The sequence below is a fragment of the Rhinolophus hipposideros genome (assembly GCF_964194185.1).
Source record: "Rhinolophus hipposideros genome assembly, chromosome: 2".
NCBI classification, from domain to species: Eukaryota; Metazoa; Chordata; class Mammalia; order Chiroptera; family Rhinolophidae; genus Rhinolophus; species Rhinolophus hipposideros.
Window position 1 is genome coordinate 4,491,046 of NC_138048.1, and position 24,264 is coordinate 4,515,309.

Genomic DNA, 24,264 nt, shown 5'->3' on the forward strand with positions numbered 1-24,264 from the left:
TCAAACCTTTAATTTCAGTAATATGATTGCAATAGATTCTCCCATTTTTTAAACTCTTTCTGTTCTAATTGGTGGTTGTGGAAGTGCTCATGAGTTACTGTGGTATTTCAATATTTGTATGTATTGGCTAGAGAGACAAATTCCAATACTAAACAATTCAAATTAGTCTTAAATGTGTGTGTGTGTATATATATATATATATATATATATATATATATATATAAATTCTAGACTAGGGTCAACAAACTATGGCCCACAGGCAAAATCTAGCCTGCTGTGTGTTTCTGAAAGTAGTTTATTTTGGTAACACAGTTGTACTCATTCATATATGTACTGTGTATGTTACTTTCATGCTATAGTCACAGTGACTGTACAGTGATTGTAGCTTTCCTAACAAAGCTGTACAGACCATTACCCCAAAATATTAACTATCTGGTCCTTCATAGAAAATATTTTGCAACTCCTGAATGCACATGAAATGTGTTACTGATTTTTACATTGGTAACTAGATATACAATGAATGGTAAAATCACAGGAAGTTTAATCATTCTAAAATATTTAAATACATTGAATTTAATCTTCATGATTACATTAAATTTTATTTTATATAAATGATTATATTTACATTTTTGTTTTTCTCAATTTTAATTTTTATATTGTTTATTAAATTTAATAGAATATTTTGGAGGAAAACATTTTAAACATTAAGAATAATCTTATTGTTTTTAATTTTTAAATTACCTATAGTATTCTTTTCTTTCCCATCCCAATTATTTCTTTTTTTATCAAATGTATTGGGGTGACAATGGTTAGTAAAAGAGAAATGTACACTTGAAATCTAAGTAATTTTACTAACTATAGTATTCTTTTTACAGAATATTCAGATTTTGCCCTTTGAATACAGTTACATTTATGTTTAATCTTTTAAATCACTCAGAATGAGTAAGAGTACAAGATTTAGTGAGAAATAAAGTAATATGAAAGTGGAGCGCAGAAAAAAGTAAAGAGTGAAAAGAAAAATATAAATTATGACTATTTCATCCAGGTAGCAGGTAGAGCATAATTATTAAGTAATTTGTTGGCTTAATCTATAACTGTTTATTTAGGCCTATGTGGACCTCCATCTGGGTCTTGTCCCAGGGCCTGAAAATGTCCCCAGTGAGCTTGATCAGTTCCAATGTAGGCAGTAGTCAGCTGCCTTGGGGTATTTCTATAGGGATAAATCAGACTGAATTTCGTCAGATTATCTGTCTAGTAAAGAGTGAACCAACCCTAATTCTGGCAGGCATGTCGATCAAAACTAGAGCCTCTCAGCTTCTTGTTGACATTCACACTTGGCATTTGAAGCTATAGTGGGTGATGGGATCCATTATAACACTTCATAATTTCCTTATTTTTCCATAATTATGAATCGGTTGTTTGGGTAAAGGCACTGCTATTTTTAGTAAGTAGAATTTATACAACCTTTCTGAGTAGAGTATTAACTTGTAATTGAAAAGTCATGTTTTCTAAGAAAGTATGCAATTATTACTAAATATATTTAAATGAGTGTATCTAGTTGCTTAGGTATGCTGTAAAAAACACTTGTAACAATTTTCTTCAATACATAAAATCATTTCCCTGTTTATTTCAGCATCAGGAGAAACAACTGGATTCAGTTTAATCAAACATAAATAATTCATTTAAAACACAGGCTATGGTTATTTGCAAAAGTTACTCAGTTGAGAGAGGGCAGCAGTGGAAAGCGCATCAGTGAGATAAGCAGCCAGGCTGTGGAAGTGAAACCAAGTGAGGGAGGGGAGGTCTGTGATTTCTGATATGGAGGAATATGCTTTTATGCATAAGACAGTGTGAACCAAGAAAACGCAGAAATTGAAATTGCACATGCTGACCTTCAAGACAGAATTTACAGGTGAAATTCCCTAGGGAGTGGAAGCCAGGGTGGGGCAGCAAGGTTTATTTACATAACAACAATTAATGTTCCTTGCAAGCAATGCTTCTGGTCACAGCAACTAATTTGAAATCAACCTAAAATATTTGTTTTTAAGAGAAACGTTTTAGAACTGCATCTGCACACATTCTCTGACATGCTTCGAACAACTCCATTAACACTGTAAGCTTTTCTTAGACTCTCTATGATCCTCTCCACTGGACAATTTATCTGCTGTTACTTGCGTCTGGGCTCTGCAGTTGCATATTGATTTAACTCGCTAAATGAAAACACATAGGCCTTTCAGTGTAGGCATGTGTTCCTCTCCTGTTCTAAGTCAGTGCTTCCGGGCTCCCAAGTGCTCAGAAGGCTACTTGTCTCTTCCAGACAAGGTGTACTGTGAATGTGACTCGAGAGCTAAAACATGGCTGATTTCCCTGCTTGTTTCTATGACTTTTTTGTCCAGACACACAAAGGACCAAAAAAGTCCCATCTGTGTATTTCCACCTTCTGCTTGACTCTCTGAAGCTCAAAAATACTTAAAATAAACTTGGCAATCCCATCTTATTAATATTCTACTCCTGATCTCTCTATATAGTTCGTTTGTTTACTAGTCTCTGTATTCAGTTTAATTCAGCAAATTTTGCTGCTCATTGAAAGCTTTGCTCTGGCTCCTATTTCCTTCTCTACTGCTCTCAACCTTCTTAGCCAAACCAGCATCATTTGCATCTTAAACAACTGCAACTGCCTCCTGACTAGTTGTTGGTTTCCATTTTTGCTCCCGTTCAGCGTATTTTCCATATGGCAGCCAGATTGTTTTTTAAAATGTATCTACTTGCTCTCCTTGACCTTCAGTGTCTTCCCATTAACTTCCAAATGAGACTCTTCAATACGGAGGTAGACTGCTTAACAGTGTCTGCTGGGCCTCACCGCTTCTGATCCTGCATCTTCTTCAGCTTGATTTCAGACATACATCCCTTTTGGAATTATGCTCTAGCTGAACTGGCCATAAGAAAATTAGCAAATAAAATATTGATACTTATGATAGGTGCTATAACGAAAAAGAACAGGGTGAGAAAGACAAAAAGTTCTGAGTTCTCCCTTACGACTTTTTGTCTTTCTCACCCTGCTCTTTTTCATTATAGCTGTGGGGACAGAACCAGGAGTGCAGTTTCCAGGCTCTAGGCCTCACATGGAAAGGTGCTGGCTCAGGTAGTAAATGGCCATCAACTGTGATTGGATGGCCATCAGCTGTGGCTGGTTGACCGTCAGCTGTAACCAGTGAGCCATTGGCCACTAATATAACTGTGGTGGCTAGGCTAGCAGCAAATGGGGGCTAGCAAGAAGATGGTGGCTGAGCTAGCAGCATGGACTGCAGTTAGCACAGTGGATTGCAGCTAGCAAATGAGGTTGGTTGGCAGAGAGAAGTGGACGGGCAGATTGCAGATAGTGTGGCTCCTGCTTCCTGTGTCTCCAGCCCAGCCGCCAGCGAGAATATAGTGGTATGACTCCCCTACCTGTGGCTCCGTGGGTGTTCCTTTTTGGCCTCACCATGTCCTGTATTCTTATGTGGGGAGCAGAAGCTGAGACCCCGCAGGCCGCCCTGCGTGACAATAGCACTTACTATAATTATCAATGTTGTGTTTGCTTATTTGCTTATGGACTTTCCTCTCTATTATATTCTACGCTCCGAGAAGGTAAAGATCCCATATGTTTTGTTTGATACTAGAATTTTTTGCTAGAGTTAGCACAGTGTCTGCCATATTACAGACACATAATAAATAATTAGTGAATTCATAATTGATGGGTTGACTGAATTATCAATAAATGATGTGTGGAAAACCCTTCACATTTCCTTAAAGGAAGATTTTACTTCCATGGAAAATAGCTTAAAATACAAGTAATAGTTATAAGATAGACAAGTGTTAGAGAATATTAATACACCTATGTCTGTGATCTACAGCATACCTTTTATAAAAGCAATTTCACTTCATCTCTTGAGATCATATTATTGTGGATTATAAATAAATAGTAGTAGAACTAGAAAGACCTTACTATTCCACTCCATGCTTCAACTCCCAAAGCTGGTGTTCCTTAGATCATCTTATAGCCTTGAGTTGATAAAAACTGATTAAGCTTCATTAATGAGGCACCTTATTTAACAGACAGTGACTGAAAGGGAGGAAAAAAAAAAAAACACAAAACTCTTTCAGGGTTTCCAAATAGTGGGTTTCAGTTAGCATTAACTCTTGACAAGTAATGATTTATATATTTCCTTAAATATATTTGCAGCCCTAGAAAGGTTCCTGTTGGTTTATGTTCTGAGAAAATAGGCATTTCATTAACGTAATTCAATCACCAGGATGCATATAAATTTAAGAAAATAGAGACTTGGGTAATGATGCATTGCACCTAGGCCAGCACAAAACTATTCCTAGCATTCAACTTTATTACATAGGAGGGATTGCTGTATCTTGCTATGGTATCATCCAAGACAACTAAACCTCCTCATAGATTTTTGCTTTAAATCCAGAAAATAGACCTTACAATCTAGAATTGTATGTGCTAATGCTCGGAAAGATTCACTGTAGAAAAGTGTTTGTCTTTAAAACATGCTTTACCTACCGGATTTCTCAAATATGAATTAGTTTTGAAAACTTTGCCAGCTTTTAAGCACAGATAATAAACTAAAATAAAAATAAGTCAATCTTGAAAGCTGACATGCCTATGAGCAAAAATCCTGCAGTGGTTTTGCAATAAGTAAGACAACTGAAATAGAAATGACACATTTGTGCCATTCATTTTAAAAGCATAATATCCTAAAACATCTCTTCAATGTTGGTTGACCTGATGGCAGAATGGCCACGTGATGCTGAGTTTCTTTAATCCAGAATGACATTCATGGGGGACAACAGTGGTCATCACTGGGACTGAAGTGTCTTCACATTCCCAGGTACATACAGTGAAGATACCAAATATGAAAGTGCATTTATTTGTTTGATTTATTTGGGGATGGAGTTGCATAAAACATTAGTCACTTTAAAAATAGAAGTAAACTTTAAGAAAATATAGGAACAATATTCCCTTTAAGTACAATTCATGAAATTAGAGACAATTATTAATATGGCAAACATATAAGGAATGTAAATCCAGTCTAAGTTTTACCTGATACTTGTAAAAACAATTTATTTGCAAGATGTTTTTGAAATGCTATTCTGAATATGTCATACACTACCCAGCCCGATGTTCTATTTGAAAGTGACATTGTGGCATAATTGTCCAAGAGTGGGAAGTAGTGTACTTTCCATGTCATAATCCTCAAAGATTTGAGATTTATAATTCCGGATGTGAAGCTTCTTTGTCAATTCCACAATGTTATGCAAATGTAAGGAATTATCACAATATTTTCCTGTGGCTTCCTTCACATAGGTATTATAAAACCAGTGGGTTCAGTACTTCTTAGCAGAATCAGTTTTCTATGGCTGGCAGGTATTTGAGTGTGCATTGGGATACATGTGCGTTGTCCTTTAGAAGGACACTTCTACTCCTTTTCACCCCTCATGTGGATACGTGGCAGACCTCTCCCAACGTAATATTGCTGTTCTTTTGTCCACTCCTTACCACATCATCCCATACACAGAATGGTCTCCAATTCTAGATAGGGTACAAATATTCTTATTTTTGTAAGCATCAGGGATGTGTTCATGTGAACTACCCAAGTTCTAGACTTGGTGGCGTAGAATGGGGGAACCAAGAAGACTTAGGAGTTCAATTGCCACACACCTTAGCCACATGCTTCAACTTAGGTTTTAGGATATGTTGATCTCGGCATGTCTGTTTGCTATGTTTCTCAATTTGGTATAGACTGGAACAAGAGGAATATAATTTCCTTGAACAGTAAGACCCATTGCTACAAGCAATAGATAATCACAATGAAATTACTTCGTACTACTTATGCACTATCTGATTCATTTCCTTTTTCACAAAGAGAAGTAGAAACAGCACAGGGGGAGTTCCTCCTACAGAGTTATGTATGTTGGACGCAAGTATAAAATGTACTGCAGTTGTTTCTTTCGTTTCTTCCAGTCTTAAGTCAGAATTAAATGGACAAATTACAATATATTATCAGTGCAGGTAATGATTTGTGATCTTGTTTGTAGCTCATGCTTGCTCTCTTGCTCCAGTTCTATTTTCCGTTTTTTTTCTTTCTTTCTTTCTTTTTTTTTTTTAAGTATCAAGTATTAAACGTACCAACAAGGACAAATTGCATTTGAATGGCTTTTATATTGTATCCTACTTGAAAATATGATTGAATAATGTGGCTTATCTTTGAAAGATGTTCTTACAAACTCTTGAGCCCATCCAAACTCTCAATTTCATCATAACCATCAGTATGGATGTCCTGAGTTCTTACTAATGAAAATTGCTTTGTCTGTTAGCTTGTTGCCCATCACCGAAGGTCGAACTTCCTTGATTCTATTTTACAATTTGCTGGAGTCGATAACATAGTTTCTTTACAAATAAGTGCAGAGAAGAGATACAATAAATTGTTCATGTCTTGTTAATTATTTTGGTTTGACATCTAGTATTGGCAAACAACGAATTTGCGATTAATTTGTTTTCTCTTAACCTCCCTTTAGTTCCCTTTGTTTAAGATATACTTTCAATATTTTGCGTTAGCATAATATTCTGTATCATCTTTTCAAATGATTTTAAACACATTTCTTCACTTGATACTCAGACAGTGGGGTATTCTCTTTATTTTATATAGACGCACAGGGGGAATTAACAATCATGACTGATTAAGACATCTCTCTGAGCCTATTTCATGGAATAAGACTTGCCTTACTGTACCCACAACTATTGGCTAAATTAGTAGAAAGCTTAACTCAAAATCTCAGCACTTTGTTGAATGTTTTCAGTGTTGGTTTGAATTTTGAACAAGGGTAATTGGTTAGTGGAGGTGAGGTGAAGAGTGAAATAGCTGAGCACATCTGATGTCAGTGAGAAGAACCTCTGCCAAAAACTTCATTTCCCACCAGGGGGGAGGGGCTGCCCTCTCCCTGACAGCAACTAATGTGTTTCTGCCCTCTGCCTCATGTCACTGTAGAAACACCTCATACAAATTGTTTCTACCACCTGACAGAAGGAAGAAGGTAGATTTGTGATTTAAGGAAACTTTAAGATGCTGAAATAAGCTATATCCCTCTTTTCCTCTATTAGTGTCTGCTGACAAGGATCAGGTGGGCAAAACTATGGGGTGGACCCCCTGTCTTGAGAAGCTCTCCTTCCTACTTCTGGGAAAAGGTATCGAATAAAATAAACTTTGACACGAAAAGCCTATGTATGTGTATGCTTTTTTTTTTCTTTAGGCGTGTTCATGCACACAAATACACACTTGAAAAAGAGAGACACATCTGAGCAACAGACATTATTCCTAGTCTAGGGTTTTTGGAGATGACTAAGATACTCTTTAAGGTAAAGTCAGAGTCTACCAGGTATGAAGAAAGATAATCTTTTTAAACTTGAATGCACAAATGAATCACTTAGGGACCTTATTAAAATGCAGATTTTGAATCAGTAGAACTGAGATAGGTCTTGTAAGTCTGTATTTCTAATGAACTCTCATGTCATGTTAATCTCCAGTCTTCAGACTACACTTTGAGTAACAAGAGTCTAAATTATGACTATAGAAAGATAGAATGGAAAGAGAACAAAACTAAATCTTTCACTCCCCACAGTGCAAGTAAATTTTGCTTTCCCATTTTGGGTATGCTTTCCTGTATTCTCCTGGAAGTCTGAAAAAACATATATATATATATATATATATATATATATATATTCCTTTCTAAGGCCAAAATTACCAGGTATTTTTTCTGCCTATAGTATTTTTAAAAATACTATATATATAAGTATTGCTTAAGTTAGCATACTTATCTAGTAACTGGATTGTAAATGTTTACATTGTACTAAACATTTATTATTTGGGCTGTGGACTAAAATTTTGTGTTTTGTAAATACAATTGAATCCAAGACTTTCTTAGTACCATAATTAGGCATTGAATCCCAGTGGTCCCAGCAGGAAAATGGAGGTACATATTTTGGTAGGTGTGAAAATATGCTGCAATGTTTATCCATTTTCTATATCAGTCTCAATCACTGTCTAAGTGGCAAGGGCAACCTGCCTTTTGGCCAGGAGAGGAGTATAAGAAGACAGGCTGTCCTAATAAGATACAGAATCTGCCTATAAAATACAGCAGATTCCCCAGCCTTTTCAATGTTTTAAAATTAGGTTGAAAAGCACCCCTATGAGGAGTCAGGTAAGAAGCTCTGCAATACTAGTCAGTCAAGTTTTTACTACGTAGAACATCTCATTCTTTTATTTAGCAAATATTTTTTTTAAGTGCATATTTGCTGGGAGAAATATAGATGGAAAGAAAAGTCTCTATCCTCAAGGTGTTACAACCAGGGTTGCAGGTATGCAGGCAGCTGTGTACCTATATATGATGAAATGAGCTAATATCTATAACAGATTATGCATGACATGCAGTGGGACCCCAAGAGAAAGGGATAAATTAGTCATGGTCTTAAGGAAGATAGAACTTAAAACTGGCACTTAAAGACTGACCTTAAAAGTATGAATTGTCCAGACAGAAAAATTGGGATTGGGGAAGAACAGTGGAAGAGGGGAGGAGAACATTACAAGCAGAGCGAAGTAGCATATTTCAATATCAGGGCTGTGACTTATTCTGGAATCTTCATGTCATTCAGAAATGGTGGTGTGATGTGTGAGGGAAGAGTCACAAGAGGTGAGATTGGGTACATAGACAGGGCCACAATAAGAAAAATCTTGTATCACAGCTTATAATACACATAATATATCACACAGCTTATATTACATATAATTTCTCTTCTCTGCTAAATTAAATATGTAAATAAACATTTTTTGGACATACTTGATTTTTCTCACACTGATTGGCTTAACATTAAAATTTAAAATATTTCTATCTTTTGCATATGCCGATCCTGAGGTAAACAAAGAGCCTGCCTTTTTCTTGCCTATATCTGCCTTTGGGTCCAGTTTCCTTGCTATGAGAGCAGAAAGAGCAGTATTTCGACCAGTATTGCCATCAATGTCTTTTCCCACCTATTACAGACCTCAAATGTAGCACATTCATTTCTCAATCCTTTATTCGAGTGTCACCATTACTTCCACATCAGATAATCAAAGCTATTCTAAACACTTGCATCACTGTTAGGTTGAAATTCGGAAATGCATGTGTGTTACTGTGATTTGAACAACAGAGGTATGGGTTTGACCTTTTATTAAATGCTAAGGACAAGGGGTGAGCTGGGGATTTGCAGGTATTTAACAATTACTGGCTGACCATAAAGCCTGAGTTATTTTCTTCAAGCACATAACACAGGATCGATCTCCTTTGGCAATCCTGCTCTGTTAACTTTGTAAAATGTGTGCATTAGAAAGCTTCTCTAAGTTCAAATAATGTGTTAAGTACAGAAAGAGCCCGCATTACCGTTTAACATTGTATGAGTGTCAGGATGTCTTCCTTTTTCTGAAATCAGAAATTTTGCAGTGAAAGATGTATGTCACACAGAATTACTGAAATAATATTTTCTGTAGTTGTAATTAAAATGCTGGTTGTTCTCTTTGGGAATAGGCAATTTACAATGGGAGCATATTTCCAATGATATTCATTATAGTTTAGTAAAAGAATCTCATTAAATGTGGTGCTTGGTAAGAATCTCAAATTTTAACCTGAAATTTTTGGGAAATGAGGTGTGGTTTGTCTATGTCTCCATATCATCTGAAATGCTTAAGTAGAAATGTGTGATGGAAACTTCGAATTCTATCATGTTAAGTAAGCAAAATGCTTAAAGTGGTTATGTAATTTTGCCTCTATAAGTAAAGTATACTTCCTGGTATATCCTCTTTTCTTAAGTAGCAGATGGTTCTTGAACAAGGAAAGGTCTTTCTAAAGGACTTCCCAGGTTAGCTCAGCTTCATTGTTTACAACTAAGAATTTAGAGAAAGGAGATGGGGGCACATTTGACAAACTAAGCATCCAGATATGAACATGAAGTGTAAAGAGCTTGCCCCTGACATCTGTGTATTGTACAATTCAATAGAAGAAAGAAAAAATAAACTAACTTATGATTATGAAGATATATTTAAACTAAGGAGAGCATGACAGCGGGTAGATTTCTGAAGATTGTTTATTCTATAAATATGCTCATGTACACACAACACCTTCTTGATATATGATCAGTGGCAACAATCACTTAGAGGGAACACAGAAAACATCTGATCCGTGTTCTCATGGCAAGTGCTAAGAGCACAAATTTGCTGCACAGTTCCACAATCTGACAGTTCTCATGGTTCAGAATATAGCAGCCTGCAGAGAATTTTGAGACTTGGATCATTGTTGTTCCCAATTCTTACCACAATTCAAAAAAACAGAATTATGCTAGAGACAAAGAACAGTTCTCAATGTCCCCAAATGCCAAAATGGACCGGATAAAAATATGACATAGAATCCTTCAGGCTTTACTTGTTCTCTCCCCTATTCCAGAATCAATTAATTATATGCCCCCTTCCAATAATAATATGTCACCATGCCACACACACTGCCCTACTTGAATTTCCCTAGTGATTGTGGTCTGTCTACAAACCCTAGGCCAATGTGACAAAATTATTTCTTTGTTCTTTTTCATATATAAAAAATATGGAGGAGATGTAAAAATGACATAAATAGTCTAGGCTCCATAGTTATAATGTCAAATTTCAGTTGATTCCTTGAGGTTACACAACAATTTTTTCATGGCTCTTTCATATTTTATTATATTTCTTAAGAATAATTCCGCAATTCTCACTTTTATTAAGCAGGCCCTCCATGTCCACCAAATTTCAGAAGATAGCCTTATTTTCTACTTTTCTTAACCCTTATTATTTACTGCCAGGTACCATGCTAACTAATTTGAGTGTATCTTAAGGTATGTACTATTATTAATTCAATTTCACAGGTGAGGAGACTGCATATAAAAATGGTATGATGTTAGAAAAATGTTATTTTTTAAAATACTCTCTTTAATATCCCTTTCAATTCTCTGTCTCCAAATCTGAGCAGTGAAATTACTGGCCTGGAGAAGGAAGACGGTGGGAACTGTCAAGAATGAATCAGCTGTTGTTCAGCTTTCAGTCTCCAATCTGAGATTCCTGACTGCTTTAAGTAGACAATGGGGATACGTCGAGAGAAATAAAAATTTCAGAAACGTTTGGATTGTTCTCTTTTAATATATCTACAGACAAGCCAATGCATTTTATTGTAACTATTTTTTTAAGTGAACAATGAGAAGAATAAGGGAGAAAAGCCCCCAGTTTTCATGAAAATTACCTATGAATAAACATGTGTTGAACTGCATTATCTGACTACTTCTGGCCTGAGTTGCTGAGAAGAAAGTCCTGTTAGGAAGATTCTCAAACTGTCAAAGGCAAAAGGCCTTTATTTCACCTTCTATTTGGGACTTTAACCAGAGTCACCTTTGCATCTGTCAGACTTAAGCAGGCTTAGCCTTGTACAGGGAGCAGATAAGGACCTTTTTATCACTCCTAAGTCTCCTTTGGCTCTCTACTGTTGTAAAATTACCTCTAAGTGCCATGGTGATCCTAGTGTGTGCATGTGATCCTGGTGCGTGTGTGTGTGCATGTGTGTGCATGCATGCGTGTGAGTGAGTATGCGTGTGTGCGCACGTGTGTGTGTGCGCGCGCGTGTGTGTGTGTGTGTGTGTGTGTGTGTGTGTGTGTGTGTGAATGGGTAGGTCATCTGGTTAATAGCCTAGTCTGCTGACTACTGAGAATGTCAGAGGCAGATGTTGCAGGAGATTAAATGCCCCGAGAGGTGAGAGCTGAAAGATGGGCTTCCTAGCCCGGGTGCTAAAGATAGAAGTGTCAGTGGGACCAGTCAGAGAAGGAGAGGGATGAGTCAACAGGAGCGTAGTCTAAATGAATAACATACACCATGTGGTACATTAGTATCAAATTTGAGCAGTCTTCTAGAAGACTCAGCAGAGACAAGCAAGGGTCCCAAAGATACTGACTAGATCTCAGTAGCTCCCTCCCCCTTACATTCAGTGTGGCTATTCCCTGTGCAAACCTGCTATTCCTGCATGTACCCATATATTATCTTAAAGAGAAGTGGAAGTGGGAATATTCCTGAAAGGATGTGCATCTGACAGAGTCATCTAGGCAGATGCCAATTTCCTAAGGAGAGGATCCAAATTGCTGAACTGGGTTAAGAATACTGGATCAGAATCTATCTAGTTCCCCTAAATACCAAAACATCCTTGACCCCATCAGAAAGTTAGGAGCTGCCAAGAAGGATAATTTTACTTTGAGTGAAATAAAGAAGATATTATTCACACATCTAAGTGTAGTGTGGATAAACTTGCCTTAACAATTATAGCCCAATATCCTATGAATTCTGAGACCAAGAATCATTTGTTGTTTTTGTTCACTAGCACTCACTACACACTTTTGGAATGGAAAGATGAATTAAAGACATTGTTATTTTTCCTTTAAGGCACAGTCACAGAAATTAATTATGAATTTTAAAACTAAAATTCCCACCACTTATTATCAAAGCATTCCCTTTCCCTTTATCTGGAGTCCTTGTATCTCAAACCACTCCATTTTGTCACAACATGTTCAATCTTGCTTTCATTAGTCGTTTTTCCCCCACATCTATAAGCACGCAAAAGTTGTCTCCTCTCAAAATAAAGTACAATATTGAACATTCTGCCCCTTTGGGCAATCATCCAACTTTTGTCCTTTTCCATTTTAATTAAGATTTACAGTACCTGCAGCCATTTGCATGCCTCCTCTCTCTCCTTTTCTTCTGTGTTCTCCTTCCCCCTCATAGCTTCAGAAATCTTACCTAAGAACTAAAGACTATCAGAGAGTAAAGACACTTTTGATTTCCTGTTGATAAATGGAAGAGCATGTAGCTCTATTCTCCTGACATCGCTGGAAACCTTGACCCTGATAACACCTTCCTTAATGCTTTCTCCCCTCACAGATTTAGTGAGATACATTATCCTTATACTCATCCTGCCTCCTTGCTACCCCTGTTCTTTTTTGTTAATGCCTTTGCTTTGCTTCTTACTCACTGGCTGCGCAAGGCTTTCCTTTTGTAGGGCTGGTTCGTTAACTGCTTCCCAATAGGCTCTATACATTTCCACCTCTGAAGCTATTGGTCATCTACAGAGCATGACTGCGAGAGCTGGAAAAGCACCCAGTTTACATTAAAGTTTATCCAGGGTAGACTAATCTTTCCAAGTAGAAGCTTTGTCATCTGTAAGAGTTGGATAATTTACATCAATCTGTTCCCTGATGATTAAAAATGAAGCTTAAAAGTGGTACCAATATCTGGCATTTGGTATATGCTAATAAATGATAGCAATTTTCATTCTTGGTATTTTTTTCCCACTAAAATCATAAAGACTTATCAGGGCTTGGCTAAATCCCACCTCTTTCCAGAAGAATATCCTTTCCACTCCAAACTGTGGGGTTTACTTGTTTCTCTGAATAAATTTTAAAACATGTATTGTTCATTAACCACATCTTACTTTTGTACAGACAATTATTATTTGAATGGCATTTCACAAAAATGATCATCATTAAGACCATATGAGATAGGAAGAGTGGGTTATTATCATATAAGACCCTTTCAATAGAATATATCAATTTCTTCCTTGTTTAATTTTGTGCTATTGTGAATACACATTTTACATTTATGTATATTATAAACCACACAATACATTATTATAATTTCTGTTTAAATAGTCACTCGTATTTTAGGGAGATTTATATAATAAAAAATCTTTATATACTTACCAATATAGTTACTATTTCTAGTACTGTTCTATCGTTTGTGAAGAGGTACATATCTATCTGGGATAATTTTCCTGGTAACCTAAAGAACTTCCTTGCAAGGTGGGTCTGCTGGTGATGAACATTTTCAGGTTTTGTACATGGACAAAAGTCTTTATTTTCTTCTGTTTGGGAAGATCATTTGCCTTGGTACAGAATTGTAGGTTAACAACATTTTTCTTTCAGTATATTAAACATGTTAAACCACCATCTTCTTACATTGTTTCTGACAAACATATGCTGCCATCTTTATCATTTGTATATAGCAAGTTTTTAGTCTTTGTCTGGTTTTAAAGGCTTCTTTCAACAACAGCGTTGAGCAATTTGATTTTGGTGTACCTTACAGTAGTTGGCCTGTTTCTTCTTGGAGTTTGTTAAGGTTCTCAAGTCTGTGGTTTTATGAACATCCAATTTGGAAGATGTTCAACCATTATTTCTTCAAATAAGTGTTCTGTGTTTCTTTCTTTCCCCTCTCTGTGGTAATTCCAATTACATGTATATTGGGCCATTTAAAGTTTCTCTCAGTTCTTTGATTCTCTGCTCATTTTTTTTTTAAATTCCCTTTTTGCTCTGTTTTATTTTGAATAATATCAGTTTTTATGATATCAAGTTCACTCATGTTTTTAATGCAAAATCTAATCTGCTATTGATTTCATTCAGTTCATGTTTCATTTTGTGCATTATAGTTTACCTTTCTATATGTTTAATTTGGGTTTTGTATCTTCCATGCCTTTACTGAACTTTTGAACATATAAAATTTAATTCACAATTGTGTTTTAATGTCTTTGTCTGCTAATACCAACATTTGTTCTGAGTTGGTTGCTATTGATGATTTTCCCCCTCATTATGTGTCATGTTTTTATGCCTTTTTGGCAAGCCTGGTAATTTTTGATTGGATGCCTGATTGCGTGAATTTTAACTCGTTGTGTGCTGGATATTTTATATTCCTATAAATATTCTTGAACTTTATTCTGAGATGCAGTTACTTGGTAACAGTTTGAGCCATTATGATGCTACTCTTACTAATTTTTTTTTTTTTTTTTTTTTTTGGTACAGGAGTAGCAATCAATCTAGAAATAATTATTCTGTATTACTAGGGCATGTGGACTCTTTCTCATACATGTGAACAGTAGGATTTTCAATCTTGGTGTTAGGAATAAGCTTTATGCCCAGCTGTGTGAGAGCACTGGCCTAAATCTCTGAGGGCGGTTCATTTTCTGGCCTCAATTAATTTTCTCACAGACGTCTGCTGGTCTGCACACAACTGAATTCAGATCTCTGAATTTCTGTCTCTGTGCATTTTCCCCCAAACTCGGCAAGTGATTCTTACTAACTCAGTGTCCCCAGATGTTCAGCTCTCTGTCCTCAACTCAATTCCAACTATGCTTTCACTCACAGGAGTGAAAATGCTCTCTGGGCAGTAAGCTGCGGGCAATTATTGGGCTTATCTCTTTTGTTTCCTGTCTCTCAGGGACCACTTTCCTTTACTGCCTGATGTGCATTGTCTTGAAAATTGTTGTTTATTATATCTTAACCATGATTTGTTTTTTAGGTAGAAATACCTTGAACAATTACTCCGTCTTTACCAGAATTATGCCTATTGTTCAAATGTTTTATGATTTATCCCAGTTTATAATCATGAAGGTGATTGAGTGGGGATTTAAACACATTATTCTGGCTGAAAGTTAGGTCTCTGTTTCTTAATATAAACTTGCATAATTTAGAAATATTTAACTGGTTTATATATATAGCAAATCCACATATCTAAACACACACTCACACACACAAACACCATAAGTGTGTATGTGTGCATGTACACATACACACACACACACACATCATTCACTAATTTATTTATTCAACTTTTAAGTTTCTATTGAATACCCCCTTTGTTTATCACTTTGATAAACATGGGGGGTATACAGCAGTGAACATACAGAACATTTTCTGCCCTTAAGGATTTTAGTTTAAGATAGAACAAGTTACTCAATAAGGTAAAACAGTTCATTCTTATTTTCCTCATCGATCCTAGTACATTGTCAGTCTGCAGAAAGTTAAATGTTCATTAAAAATGTAAATTAATTAAAAAAAATTTTCAGATAACGTTTTAAAATTCTAATTCTCTGTGTGTACGTGAATGAGTGTGTGTGTGTGTGAGTGTGTGTGTGTTTGTGTGTTTAGAAACAGTTAATTTTCTATGTACAGAGCTTAAATGGTTTGGCATACTTTTTAATGTGGGTAAGCTAGCTTAATATCTAAGATATTGCCTCTAGACATCAGCTCCTCACATGCTCACTGTTTTCTAAAATTCTTTGAGTTTTCATTCATTTGATGGTGCTTAACCAATTCTAATATTTCTTAATCCAGTTTTTCTCTTACAAAGATAAATTTTCAGTTTAAAGGCCTCACTTTCATTTTTTAAATTTCTTAACTCATTTGTTAAAAGTACGAAATAATTGACTTGTTCCAATTTTACTTCATTTTTTAAAAGATTTAAAAATTTGATTTTTAAGTTTTTTCTGTGCTAAGGGTATATACAAAATATGAATAAATAATAGTTTACTTAATTACTATCATAGCATTGATCATTCATGTATATTAGTTAAATATTTTATTAAAAAATAACGAAAATCAAACAAAACCAGTCTATTCAAGGCAGTTCCAATATGATTTTTTCCATTATTGCTTCATTATGGAAACTGTTGTCTTTCTACAAGATTTAGATAAGATATAGTTACTTTAATATGATTATGATATTATTATAAATGTCAGTATAAATTGTCTATTTCTGAAATTTTAAACAAATATATTGTATTTTAGTTATCTTTAATTTCAGTTTCCATATACGCACCAAACTAGCATCCCCACTTGAAATTACCTTAGTTCTTAGAAGCTACTTTTTAAATTGGAATTGCTTTTTTTATAATTAGGCATTTACAGACAAGTTACATATACATTTAATAATAATAATTATGATAATAACATGTATACATATATATCAAAGTTACAGCTTCCTTTAGCCAAATCTATATGAGATTTATGAGTGAAGATATCAAGGTTTATGTATGTAATTGGGAAGACTCAATTTATTATACAAAACTCATTATATATCAAAAGAAAATAAATTTATTAGTTTTTATTTTATTGTTATTCAAATACATCTTTAAGTAAAAGTAAGGGACATGTATCTAAGTAAAAACTTTATAATTAGGCATAATCCTCTTCAAATATTAAAAAATTAGAAAGGTATATTATAAGAATATTTTATATTGAAATAAGATAAATCCTAATATTGTACTAATCTAAAAATGCCCATCTTCATTTTAATGGAAACCTACGGTTCATTATCATAACCGTTCACTTTGTTTTATCTTTCTCCTATGGGTTCACCAACTTTTAAAAAAATGTTTTTTCTATTCCAAACTAATATATAATGTTTTATGAATATGATCATCAGGAAGTTCTGACATTGCTTCTTATGTGTCCCATTTTATCTCTTTTAATAACAGATCACATTGAAGTTTTTAAAGGTTTTTTCAAACAATTAAATTTTTATTGTTAAATGAAAAATTATTGTAGTAAAGTTCATTTCTTCTCCCGTAACAACAGAATGTTATGTGGTGTCTTAGGATACAGGAAATATTGATAGTCATCAGATCACAATTATTTTGGTGGGGTGAGTAGACACAAATGGGTGTGACTCCGGAGTTCCCAGGGATTTTTCCAGTGGTGATGTCAGTGCTTCTGTGCTCTTCATTTTGTCACCATTTCCCCTGAATGTAACAGAATGCTCTAATTCAGCATTAGTCTCCCAAGCTAGATCAGTCATATCTTCTTACTCAAGGGTTGACATTTACACAGAGAGACATGAAACTGGAGTGTAAGACAACTTATCGCACAGCAATGCCCCTGGGTGATGGTGCTTCACTCCCACTGTCTTTTCCTCAGAGCTTGCCTGGTTTCGAAGAATCGTCTCTTTCAATTCTTTGAACTACTTCACTATCCTTTTCATAAATGTTGTTTTTATTTAAGTTAGGTAAGGTTAGTTTTGGGATCAAAATCAAGGAAGTTTGTATAACAGAGAGACAATAATAATAAGTGTACATGTTGCAATCTAGTATATACAGATATTAAATGTTAGTTTTGGGATGTTGGATGTGATGTTTTCAAACATAGATGGACTATCTTTATATTTGTAGTAATTATATTTATATTTATCTGATTTTGTTAAAACTATTGTAGCTGCATGATTCATGTCAGAATAGATGAATCTTTGTTTTGAAAACAAGTTTGTTGAATGTATTTAGATTAAATAAATAAATAAATAAATAAATAAATGCTCTTCCTCTTTGGGAGTGTTCTGAAATAGAGGACAAAAAACGAAAGAAGTGAGTTTCTCTGAATAACATAAAAATGAAACAAATTGAGATTTTTATAATCAATCCTGCAGAAAAAGGTGAAAAATGGAGCGACAATGTAAGGGAGAGATCTTGTAACCTAGTAATTATGGCCTGAGAAGATGTTGGTGTCTAAGAAATCCATAGCAGAGAATAGATAGAAATCACCAGACACACTGCAATTGAAGTTACCTTTTATTGTCTACTATATGGTACAATGAAAAATGATGTTAGTACTGTTTTTGTTGAAATGAAGTAAGAGGAACTGTAGCCAATATGGAGTAGAGTGGGAACAAAAAGAGGATGGAAGCTGGAGGACTGAGAGTGGATAGGGAGAGTGGGCAGGCAGAGGAGTCAGAGCCTGCAGCCAGAGCTGAAGCAGAGACGGCCCTCTCCTAAAGTCCCTTGGAGATAAACTAAAGAACTCTGCACTTCTCATGGCTCAGAGGATGAGCATTCAGCTATTTCATGTAGATATTTTAGGAAAGGTTGCCCCAGAATGTCAGAAAACTTTAGGCCACTTAAGCATGGGGATTACTCTTCATAATGTGTAAGTTTCTGGGAAATAAAAATTGGCAATGAATGAAAGAGAATAAGCTGTTCTGACATTGGGGCCAGTGAGGTTTTATAGCTCTTCAAGTAAATCACTTTTTCATTTACTCAGCGCTCTCACAAATCCATTAAATGCAAATATATCTTTCCTGCTCAAGTTTATTCTTGATTTCGTTTCAGAATATTGACTGACACTTTTTAAACAAGACTTTCATTTTAGAATAGTTGCAGATTCCCAGAAATAATGTGAAAATAATACCGAGAGTTCCCACATAATTCTGTATTTTTTTTGCAAAAAATTATTATTATTGCTTTCTCAAATTACCACTAATTTTGCAGCTTTAAAAATCTCAAGTTTGTTACTGTACAGTTCTGTAAGAAGTCCAAAAGTCCAACGTGGGTCTCACAGGACTAAAATCAAGGTGCCTGGAGAGCAGCCTTTGTTTCTCGAGGCTCCAGGACAGAACCCATTTTGCGGCTGTTCCTTACAGTGGATCCCTACGGGCCTTGGTTCATGGTGCCCTTTTTCTACCTTCAAAGCCAGAAATGGTTGGAGTTTCTTTCCCACCTCAGATTACCCTTGTCCTTATTCTGTTGTCCTCTCTCTTTCAACACAGCTAGGACTTTTAAGGATTTATGGGATTAGATTGGGCCCACACAGATAATTCAAGATTATTTCTCCATCTCAAGATCCTTAAATGTTATGACATCTGCAGTTCGCCATGTAAGGTCACGTAACCATAGGTTCTGGAGATTAGGACACAGACACCTTTGCGGGGAATGCTACTCTGCCTGCCACGCCCACACTAGGTTCTACTCTTATTAACATCTAATATTAGTATGGTACATATGTCACAATTTCTGAACTGATATTGGCATGTTATTATAAATACCCATGTTCATTAAAGTTCTTGAGATTTTAACAAATGTCCTTCTCCTGTTCTAGGATAAAATTCAAGATAACACGTTATATTTAGTCCTCCTGTTTTTTTAAGTTCCTCTTGGCTGTGGCAACTTTTCTTGTTTTTGATGACCTTCAAACTTTTGAAGATTACTGGGCAGGTATTTTGTAGAATGTCCCTCAATAAGGACATTTGTTTGTTGTTTTTCTTATCATTAGACTAAATGTGTATGGTTTAGGGAGAAAGACCATCGAAGAATAATGCCATCTGCATCACACAATATCAAGGGTACATAATATTAACATGACTTGTCACTTTTGCTGTTACCCTGACCACTTGGTTCAGGCAGTATTTGTCATATTTCTCCATTCTAAATTTGCTCTTTTATCCTCCTTTTCACACTTCTTTGAAGGAATTCAATATGTGCGGCCCACATGAAGGAATGTCAAGTTATGCTCCAACTCCTTGAGGGTGAATTATCTAAGTAAGTTACTTGGAATTATATTGCATAGACTTGTTTCTTCCAGTTTTTTTATTTATTCAAGTATTTATGTACATAAGTATGGGTTCTTGGATATTAATTTTAAACTTGGGTTATAATCCAATTCTAATTTATTTACTTTGTTGTTCAAATTATTCCAGGTTTGAAAATTGAGAGGTCTCTCAGTTGGCTCCTGTGCTCTTTTAACACACCCATCACTCTCTCTGTATGTATGTGTTTCAATTTTAGAGTTTTCTTACTTTATAGCACCCCAGGAAGCTCTGGGCTTGTCTTGTGTATATCTGACCCCATTTTAGAATCATCATTTATCCAAGGAACCCTTATTCCTTGTATTAGAAAAGGGTATGGAAATCAAGATTTGATTGCTAGATGTGCTCATTGCTACAGAAGTGCCATTGCTTCTAGGCTTTCTCAGCTGAGAGAACAAAGAAAGATATGTGGATATACTAATTGGTGTATATATACATATCCATAAATATTTCTATATGTAACCATCTGTATCTGCATTAAACTAAACACGAATTTATACTGACATCTCCAACTCAAATCTGGATCATTCTAGCTTTACTCTCTTGCTTCTCTGTAACTTCTCAACCCAACAGTGAGAAGCCTGGTTCCCACCATCCACTATCCATTTAATTTATTCTTCTATTCCAGTATGGTTGAGCCATTCCGAAAAATTTTATCTGCTAGAGTTCATGGGAAAAATTTTCAATGCTTCTGCCCACTTCCTTTGACCATAATCTTGTGGGTTCTGTGTGTTTCCATAGTTACTCAGGTCAGCATTTTTGCCCTCCACCCCACTCAGTAAAACTGCTTCTTACATTTGTAATGTACTTCAGTTGTTGTGTCATATTCTTCTTACCATCTTGGTATTCCCTGACCTAATAGATGATTTTTCTTTCAATTTGCATACATTAAGGTCACTATTTACACTGTAAAGTTCTATGGATTTTGAAAAATGTGTAGTATAACGTATCTGCTACCTCAGCATATGTAGAATATTTTATCTCTATAATGTTTTCTTTTCCAGAATTTCATATAATAGGAATTGTATAGTACATCGCCTTTTCAGACTGACATATTCACTAAGCAATATGTATTTAAGATTCATCCATATTTTTGCATGATTTGATAAATTATTTATTTTATTTACAAAAAAAATATCCCATTGTATGAATGCACTCATATTTTTTTATTCATTTACCTATTGAAGGATATCTTGGTTGCTTCCAACTCTTAGGGATTATGACTAAAGTTGCTAAAAATATTTGCAAGCAGGTTTTGTGTGGAGAAACGTTTTCACATCAGTTGGGTAAATGCCTAGGAGCATAATTACTGTACCTTTTGGTAAGATTATGTTTAGCTTTGTAAGAAACTGCAAAAACTGTTGTCCATAGCAGCTTTACTATTTTGCATTCTCAAAAAAAAAAAAAAATGCTCCTCTTACTCTGAATCCTGACCAGAAATTCATATCGTATTTTGGATTTCAGTTATTCTAATTGGAATGTAGTGGTATCTCATTGCTATTTTAATTTGCATGTCCAAATGACAAATAATGCTAAACATATTTTCATATGCTCACTTACCATTTGCAAACATTTTTAATTTATGTTCTTTGTTTTCTTATAGTTAGGTTTAAGTGTTCTCTGTAGATTCTAGATCTATGTTTTATATTACATGTGATTTCCATTATTTTCTCTAGTCTTGACTTATCTTTTAATTATTTCACAGAGCTAAAGTTTTTTTTCATTTTGATAAAGTCCAACTCATCAATTTTCTCTTTCTTGTATTATTCTTTGGGCATTATATACAAAAACTCATCACCAAACTCAAGGTCACATAGACTTTCTCCTGGAAATTATATTGCTTTGCATTTTACATTTAAATCTTTGAGGCATTTTAAGCCAATTTTTGTGCAAGGTATAAGGTAAGCATCTAGATTCATTTTTCTGCACATGGATATCTATTTGTTAAAAGGATTATCTTTCTCCATCAAATGATTTTGCATCCTTATAAAAACAATCGGTTGCTTACATGTATGTAGGTCCATTGATTTATGTCTGTTCTTTTGCCAATATCATGTTCTTTTGAGTTCTGTAATTGTTTTACTTCAATATTGTGCTGGCTATTCGGGATCTTTCACCTTTTAATTTGAAGTTTAGATCATTTTTTAGCTACTTACAAAATAGTTTACAGGCATTTTGATTATGTTTGCATTGAATCTATGAATGAATTGAGAACTTTTATCTTAACAATACTGAATTTTCCAACCTGTGAACATAGTATATTGATCCATGTAAATCTTTCGTTTCTTTCATTAGTATTTTGTGGTTTTCTACACACAAGTTCTGACATATTTTGTTAGATTTATGCCAAGTTCTTTCATTTTGGGAATAGTACAGATTGCATTAAACATTTTAATTCCATTTTTAATTGCTGGCATGTAGGAAAGCAATTGACATTTGTATATTGATTTATATATTGCAAACATGCTAAATTTGCTTATTAACTCCAGGATTTTTCTTGTTGCATCTTTGGAACTTTCTACGTAGTCAGTTTTATCATTTGAGAAAGAAACGAGTTTTACTTCTTCCTTTCCAATCTACAAGCCCTTCCTGTCTGTTTCTGTCTCCTCTCTCTCTTTCTCCCCTCCCCCTCTCTCTCCTTTGTATTTCCTGGAAGGTTATTGATTATTGCTCAATTTATTTAATAGATATTAGACTTATTGTTAATTTCTCCTTGTGTGGGTGTTTTGTAGTTTTTGTCTTTCAAGGAATTGACCCACTTCATCTAAGTTATAAAATTTGTGGACATTGAGCTCATTATAGTATCCCTTTATCATTCTTTTAATGAAACCAGAAAAGAAGACCCCCCCCTTTTTTATTTGTTATTGGTAATTTGTGTCTCTTCTCTCTACCTGACCTGTTATGCTAGAAATATATTATTTGTATTGATTTATTCAAATAACCAGTTTTTTTTGTTGTTGTTGTCGTTGATTTTCTATATTGTTTTCCTGTTTTCAGTTTTATTAATTTGTTCACTAATTTATTATTAATTATTTTCTTATGCTTGTTGTAGGCATAAATTGTTGTTATCCTAGATTCCTAAGATTTCCTAAGACGAAAACTTTCGTTATTGATTCTACAGCTTTGTTTTGTTTTTCTAATATTTGAATTTAATACTATTAAGTTCACTTTTAAGAACCACTTCTGCTGTATCCAAAATTTAGTGTCATATTATTTTCATGTAGTTCAAAATAATTTTTAATTTATTTTGAAACTTCTTTGAGATTTATGTTATTTGAAACTGTGTTGTTTAATTCCCAAATGTCTGAAGATTTTAGTTATATTTTTGTTATTTTTTTCTAGTTACATTTGTTTGTGCTCTGAGAAGATACTTTGTCTTTTAAATTTGTTAAGGTGTGTTTGATAGCTCAGAATATGGTCTCTCTTTATGAGTGCTTTATGTGAGTTAAAGAAAATGTGTAACTTTCTGTTGTTGGATAAAGTATTCTGTACATGTCAATTATATTCACTTGATTAATAGTGCTATTCAGGTCGACTATGCCCTTACTAATTTTGTGCCTGCTGGATCTATCAATTATTGAGAGTCCAATTTCTCCATATACTATAGTAAAATTTTCTATTTCTGCTTTTACCTCTATCATTTTTTGCCTTATGTTTTGATATCCTGTTGTTAGATGCATGTGTGTTTAGGATCCTTTTGTGTTTTTAAGAATTGACCCCTTTATGTAATACCATTCTTTGTCCCTGTTAATCATACTCATTAATCCTTTTTTCTGGCATTAATATCCTAGCATTCTTTTAATTCTAAGGTGGCATATATTTCTCCCATTTTCTATATCTTTACTTTTAGCTCGTCTGAGAATTTCTATTTTAAGTAGGTTTCTTGTAAAGAATATGTAGTCACATTTATTTTGTACCCACTCTGCCAATCTCTATCTTTTAATTGATACATTTAGCTTTTCACATTTAAAGTGTGTATCATTGAAACAATATCTACCCTTTTAT